The following is a 7,474-nucleotide window of genomic DNA, read 5'->3' as shown; positions in this document are numbered from 1 at the left end:
CCGGGGGACCGCGGGCAGGACGGGGCGGAGGCCGAGCGGGAGCGGCCTCTCGAGGGGTGCTTAGGGCGCGGCCGCCGGCGGGCAGAGCTGGGCCTCCCCTTTCCACTCCGCGTGTGCCCCCCTCGTCCCTTCTTTTCCTGCTCTCGCTCCCCCTCCCCCCGGCGGTCGCGGTGCCGGAGCCCAGCGGAGTCCCCGCCGGCTCCCCTCGGCCCCCCTCCCTCGATGAGTAACCACCCGGCTCCGAGTTTACTACGGCGCCCCGGTTGCCTAGCAGCGGGCGCGCGTTGCCACGGCGACGAGCCCCGAGCGTGTTTTGAATTGTTTGGCGAGGCCCCGCCCTAGCGGCCGTGAGTCGCGGACTGCCTAAGCGGGTGGGGCGGGAGCCGGGACCCTTTCTTCCTCTCGATCTTCCTGCGTGTGATGAGAACGGCGTCGCGGGGGCCTCCCAGGGAGGAGGCACCGGGAGATCGGGCCCCGGGGACGCCACCGAGCGCGGCCCGGGGCCCTGCCGCGTTGGGCCCCGAGCTGGGCCTGATGGCGCGGCGGCCGGCTCCTCTGCTGCCCTGGCGAAGCTTGGCAGAAGGGAGTGCGGAGACCGGGTCATCGGATAAATTCCTCACCCCCAGGCCTGTAGGCCAAGGGGCAGGGGGTGCCGGTTGCTCAGGCATTTCCCATCCCCCTACCCTTCCCCTAAAGGTACAGGTCCCTAGCCCCTCTTCTAAAGTAAGGCTATGTCTTTGCCGCATTTTGTGGATCTAAGAGGGGAAACTTGGGGACCTCGAACCCTCAGCAGATCTGAGTTCTAGTCACTACTCCACCCACGACTGGACTAATGATTTTGGCTAAGTTACATAATCTCCCTGAGCGACTGTTGCGTCAGCAGTAAATCAGGAGAGAGTTGTCCTTCACAGTGCTGCTGTGAAGGTCAAAAGAGGAAGAGTGAACATGGAAAGGAAGGGGAAGGGACCCCGACCGCGTACCAGCTACCCGGCTAGACTCTTCACAAACATCTCATTTAATCCTCACAACCAGCCTGAAGCAGAGGTGGCCACTCCCTTCTAGACGTGAGGACTCAGACTCGGAGCATTTGACTTGCTCCAGGCCACAACGCTAGTAAACGGTGGAGTCAGTGTTGGAAACCTGGTAGTAAACGGTGGAGTCAGTGTTGGAAACCTGGTAGTAAACGGTGGAGTCAGTGTTGGAAACCTGGTAGTAAACGGTGGAGTCAGTGTTGGAAACCTGGTAGTAAACGGTGGAGTCAGTGTTGGAAACCTGGTAGTAAACGGTGGAGTCAGTGTTGGAAACCTGACTCACGGCCGGGCTGCCGCTCAGTAAAGGGGAGGAACGGTCTCCTCAAAATGCACGGCTTGCAGGCCAGATTATGGAAACTGACACAGAACGAGCCGATGGATTAAGCGTCGTTTATACTTCACAGATACATACTGATAAACAGACTCTCCCATATTCCCTCTGTGTGTCTCCTCATAAACCAATTTTAAAAAAATTTACTATGACTGGCTTTTTCTATCGTGTTCCTATCCACTTCGGAAGATTCTCCTATTTATGATCTGTTCACTTCCAGCTGCTTCTAAACTAGAGAAACTGGCTGAGTCCATACACTGAGGGCTCTTTAGAACCGCTAGCTCTTCTCTGCAGGAAGTGTCCCTTTCTTAGGTCCTATCCTATCCTTTCTTCTGAGATCCTTAACTTCCAGTCGACGAACAGCACACTACATTGTTCTATGTGCCTGCGAGTGTGTGTTTTATTTCTCTGGCTAACTGTAAGCTTCATTTTTCCTTTCCTGAGAAAGGTATGGTATATGAGAAAACTTTTGCTTTTTTAGTAACCCTTTGAGCTGAAGGTTGGCAGCTCCCAACTTTCTCAAATGGGAGGCAAGTCACTTCCAGATGTGGATTTTACCCTAAACAAGCCAAGACATCTTTGCTGGCTGTGAGGGTCTTCTTGGGTCTGGAAGGATCCCTGCAGATTCTCCCAGATTCTCTGAGACCAGAAAAAGCCTAAGGTCGTGCCCTCCTTCTTAGTTCCAGCAGATTCCAGATCAGAGCTGGCTTCCAGCAGGACCATGAGGATGCCTCACCATTCTCTGGCAGAGAACTTACTGTCTGCTCTGTCAGGTCACTAGAGTGATACACTTTGCTATGGTTGCCACCACCACTGGGCCCTTTACCAGGGACCAGATTTTGGCAACAGGAATCATACAGATGGAGGCAAAAAAGACGATCTAGAGGGCTCTAAGCAGCCCTGGGAGCAGAGAGGAAAGGTGAGATGAGGCAAAGGAAGAAGAAATGGAAGTTTTAAAGGAAGAAGATGAAAAAAGCAAGAGGCCAAAGTATGGACATCCCCAGATTTATCAATAAAAACTGGGCTTGGGTAACGACTTTTTATTCCATTTTGTATAATCCTACAGTCTGTTCTCAAGCCCCTTACCATGAGTAAGTAAAATAAATTGATGAATTTGTATAATCTGTATTACGAATCCAACATTAAGGGTACTACACATGAGGTATTCACGAGACTTCAAAAATTGGGGCACCTACCTTCTGGGTGAGACAAACATTTTGAGTCAGTTGAGAGGGATTGTTCATTCACTTTTGAAGTTCTGAGGCAAGGTTGTTTCAGTTTCTCTTCTGCTCTGTCTTAATCAGTTGCGTGGAATGAGTATCTAGTGTGAAGATGAATCAGGTCCCCTCTTGCCAGCAGAGGGGTCAGGTGGTGTGAGGTGGGCTGGAGAGGATGGAAAGGATATCCCGCAGCCAGGACACTAGTCTGGGTGAGGCTGGCTGATACATGAGGTTTGCTCTGTGACATCACAATGGCAGGCCGGGATCTTCCTGCTGCTCCCCTGCCTCTTCCTTGTACCCCCAGAAGACGGGGGCCACTCTGGGGTGTCTCCCAGAGGCCTGGATGTCTTCTGAGTCATCCAGATCAGTGCTTCTACTACTGTGCGTAAGAATCACCTGGGGATCTTAGTAAACTACCAGATTCTGGAGGGCTGGGGTGGTTCCCACATGATGCTAATCAGACCACACTGAGTTGTAAGACTGGAGACCAGATCTGTCAAAAAGAAATACAATATGAATCACATTTGTAATTTAAAATTTTCTAGTAGCCGTATCAAAAAAAAGTAAGATACACACTGCAATACAACAACGATATCTTTTTTTGTGTGTGTGTGAGGAAGATTGGCCCTGAGCTAACATCTGCCAATCCTCCTCTTTTTTTGCTGAGGAAGGCTGACCTTGGGCTAACACCCATGCCCATCTTCCTCCACTTTATATGGGACGCTGCCACAGCATGGCTTGACAAGCGGTGCGTCGGTGCGCGCCCGGGATCCAAACTGGCAACCCCGTGCCGCCGCAGCGGAGTGCGAGCACTTAACCGCTTGTGCCACCGGCCGGCCCCAACAACGATATCTTATGCAGTAAAAGTAAAATATAGTCCTCCCCCAAACAATAAAGTTAGGTTCAATGGAAAAATATTTCACACTGCTTCCATTTTAGAAATTGAAAACGAAATAAAATTAGAAATTTATTTCTTTGCTTGCACTAGCCACATTATAAGGGCTCAATAGCCACATGTGTTTAGAGGTTACAGTATTGGATAGCAGAGCTCTAGACCATTCCCAGAAAAGGTAATGACGTTCGGAAATTACCGCTCTAAAGGACTAGAATCTGGAAACCTAGCAGATGTTCACTAACATAATTTTAATACGTACATAATGAAGATTTGGGAGCTATTAACACTGAGACATAACTTAGGCTTGAAAAGAAGGATGGTGTCCTCTCCAGTATGCCAGCTAAAAGTGTGGCTGGGGGCTTTCTGCCCAGTGAGACCTGTCATGTTCAGTCCACCTCTGAGCTTCTACCTGGCTGCCCCTCACTAGGATTCCTTCCTTTTCCTTGCCTCCCCACCTAATTCCTACACAATCGTCAGGGCACATGATTCCAGTCTCAATTTAGCCAGGAGTCTTTCCTTGCTATTCTAGCCCTAATTTCTCTCTCTTTCTTCTGAACTTTTGTAGCGTGTATGGTCCAGCTGTATAATGGGGAGCTCCTTTACATGGGGTCTTGAACTGCTTGCTTTGCTTTGGGTGTGTGAGTCTGTTTCTCTTATGAAATTCTAAGCTGCTTGAGGACAGAATCTACTTCTTTACTTCTATTCTGCTTAATATAGTGCTGAGGACATAATAGCTGCTCAATAAATATTTACTATTTTATTTAATGAGCTGATACCTAAGTAAATGTCTAAGAGAGAACGTCAGATCTAAAAGTATCAATAACTTGAACAAAAGGAATAACATGCCTTATTCTTGGCATGTTTCAACTTGATCAAGATGTCAGTTCTCCTTAAGTTATAAATTGAATGTAGGGCCGGCTCCGTGGCTTAGCGGTTAAGTGCGTGCGCTCCGCTGCTGGAGGCCTGGGTTCAGATCCCGGGTGCGCACTGGCGCACTGCTTCTCGGGCCATGCTGAGGCAGCGTCCCACATACAACAACTAGAAGGATGTGCAACTATGACATACAACTATCTACTGGGGCTTTGAGGGGAAAAAAAATAAATAAATAAAAATCTTAAAAAAAAATAAATTGAATGTAATTCTAGTACAAATACCAATGAGTATTTTAAAAGAGGAAGACAAGTTGATATTAAAGTTTATATGGGAAAACAAATGCACAAGACTAAATAGGTAAACACTGGAAGGAAAGAGCTCTGACGGGGGACTAGCCCTAACAGACATTGAAGCATGCTACAAAGCCCCTATAATTAAACCAGTGTGGTAATGATGCATGGCTAGACAAACAGACCAGTGGAATAGAAGAGAAGGTCCAGAAATAAACACAGCTACAAATAGACATCCAGGATAGGGGAAAGGTGATATCTATAATCTCTGGGGCGAAGATGATCTTTTTAACAAATGGTATTGGGACAAACTGGATAGCCATTTAGAAAATGTAAGTTGTATCCATTTTTTATACCATATACAAGAATAACCTTCATATGGACTAGAGATCTAAATGTAAAAAATGAAATTATACAAGTACTAGAAGAAAGCATGGGTAAATTCCTCTACAACCTGGGTTTGAATAAAAGTTTTCTAACTACGACTAAAAATCCAGATACTAGATATGAAAAGACTGGTAAATTTGACTACATTAAAAAAACCCAAAACTTCTGCGTGTCAAAAATCACCATAAACAAGATAAAAAATATGTCACAAACTGGGAGAAAGTATTTGTAATACATATGAAAGATTAAGGCTAATATCCCTAATATACAAATAAATTGTGTAAAATTAACAGGGAAGAGGGGCTGGCCTTGTGGCACAGCGGTTAAGTGCGCCTGCTCCGCTTCGGAGGCCCAGGGTTCGCAGGTTCGGATCCCGGTCGCGCACCGATGCACCGCTTATCAAGCCATGCTGTGGCAGCGTCCCATATAAAGTAGAGGAAGATGGGCACGGATGTTAGCCTGGGGCCAATCTTCCTCAGCAAAAAAAGAGGAGGATTGGCATCGGATGTTAGCTCAGGGCTAGTCTTCCTCACACACACAAAAAAATTAACAGGGAAAAAAGACCAAAATTGCTATAGAAAAACAGGCAAAATTCAGGAACAGACAATTCACAAAAAGAGACCCTAAATAAGTGGCCCTAAATATATGGAAATCTGTTCAACTTCGTTTATAGTAAGAGTAATGCAAATTAAAACTACAATGAGGTATCATTTCTTATCTATCAGATTAGCAAAATTAAAAAGCTCGACAATATACTCTGTTGATGAGGCTATGGGGAAACAGCCACTTTCATTCATTGCTGGTGGGAATTCAAAATGGTCCCAGCCCTATGGAGGAGAATTTGGCACTAGTGAACAAAGCTACATGTGCGTTTACCCCTTGACCACAGAAATCCTACTTTTAGGAATTTACCCTGAAGGTGTACCTCCAAAGATATGAAAATATATATGCACAAAGGTATTCATTGCAGCATTATTTGTAATTGTAAAATATTGGAAATTACCTGAATCTCCAAGCATAGGAGAGTAGGTGAATAAACTATAGTGCATACACACAATGGAATACTGCACAACTGTACTAAAAAAAACCCAAAAAACGAAACAAGGGAGATTTCTATGAACTGATTTTGAGGAAATACTAATTGAAAAAATGGAAAGTGCTAAAGAGGGTATATAGTATGCTATTTTGGGTGTAAGAAAGAAGGAGAACTAAAACATACATATATCTGCTTATCGTTACCAACAGAAACACAGGAAAGACAAACCAGAAAACAATGCAGTTGATTACTTACTGGAGGGAGGGGATGGAAGTGATTCAGGAGGGAGTGACACTTGTCTGAGAATAACATTGTTTGCATAGTTTTGACTTTTGGAAGCACGTTAATGCTCTACATATTCAAAAATAAAATTAAAATGACATGGGAAGGGAAAGAAAAACCTAAAACTGAAAACAAACTGAAATGGATGGACCCAATTGTATTTCAAATAAATACTACAACCACACTGAAGGAGAAAAAGCAAAAGAAAGAACAAATCTAAGTAACTCATGAACACAGTGCTTGACCATTTTCCTCTGTCCTGGGTGAGGCTGAGTGAGGGAGAATTGCACCCAACTCCTGAACTCTTTCTAGTGTATAGACTTTACTCATCTTGTGGTGGATGTGTCAAGCAATTCTGAAACTATTTTAGATGCGTTGTGGCACTGGGCAAATGGAAATGTGTTAATGCTGTTGGCAGCTAGAATTCCCATCTGGGAAAGGGACATCAAAATATGCAATGAGGGAAGGCAAGGAGGGACACTACGGGGGTGGATTGGAGTTAAAGACATTAGTGTGAACTCATGATTTCATATCTATGTATATATATTTGTGTGTATGTATGTATATGTATAATATGTATATGTGTATTATATATGTATGTGTGTAAACACACATATATTTTTCCTAGCTTTGTCTACTGAAAGGGCCTAGAAGCAAAGACTCCCCAGTAACAATGAGCACCTAGCTCTCAAATCTTTGCTTCTAATACCAAGAACGCCTCAAAGAAATGGCCACTTCCAGAGCTTGGACAAGGTAGGTACAAGATGAACTCGAAACATTGTGCCAGAAAGCAAAAGAAATGCTTGAAAAAAATATGACGAGGGGCATTTTACAAGGATACAGGAGCCAGCTTGAAGGGATTTCTACTGGTTAGTACAGCAATGAATGAACCATTGGAAAAAACAGGAATTAATGAGTTCATATTGGTAAACACATAGGCAGATAGAGAAGCAAACAAACAAGGGAGAAGGGAAGGCTCTTGCTTACTGCACACTGCAAGGAGCTGACTAGTAAATGGGCAGGGCATGCTGGAGTTGGGAAATCATCATTTTGCAACTATTATAGTAAGGACGGGTTCACACAATCGTTGCAATCATCAATGGATGCTGAATATAGGGGAAATTTTTGA

Source organism: Diceros bicornis, chromosome 17, assembly GCF_020826845.1.
Source record: "Diceros bicornis minor isolate mBicDic1 chromosome 17, mDicBic1.mat.cur, whole genome shotgun sequence".
NCBI lineage: Eukaryota > Metazoa > Chordata > Mammalia > Perissodactyla > Rhinocerotidae > Diceros > Diceros bicornis.
Note: the sequence above shows the minus strand (reverse complement) of the source record.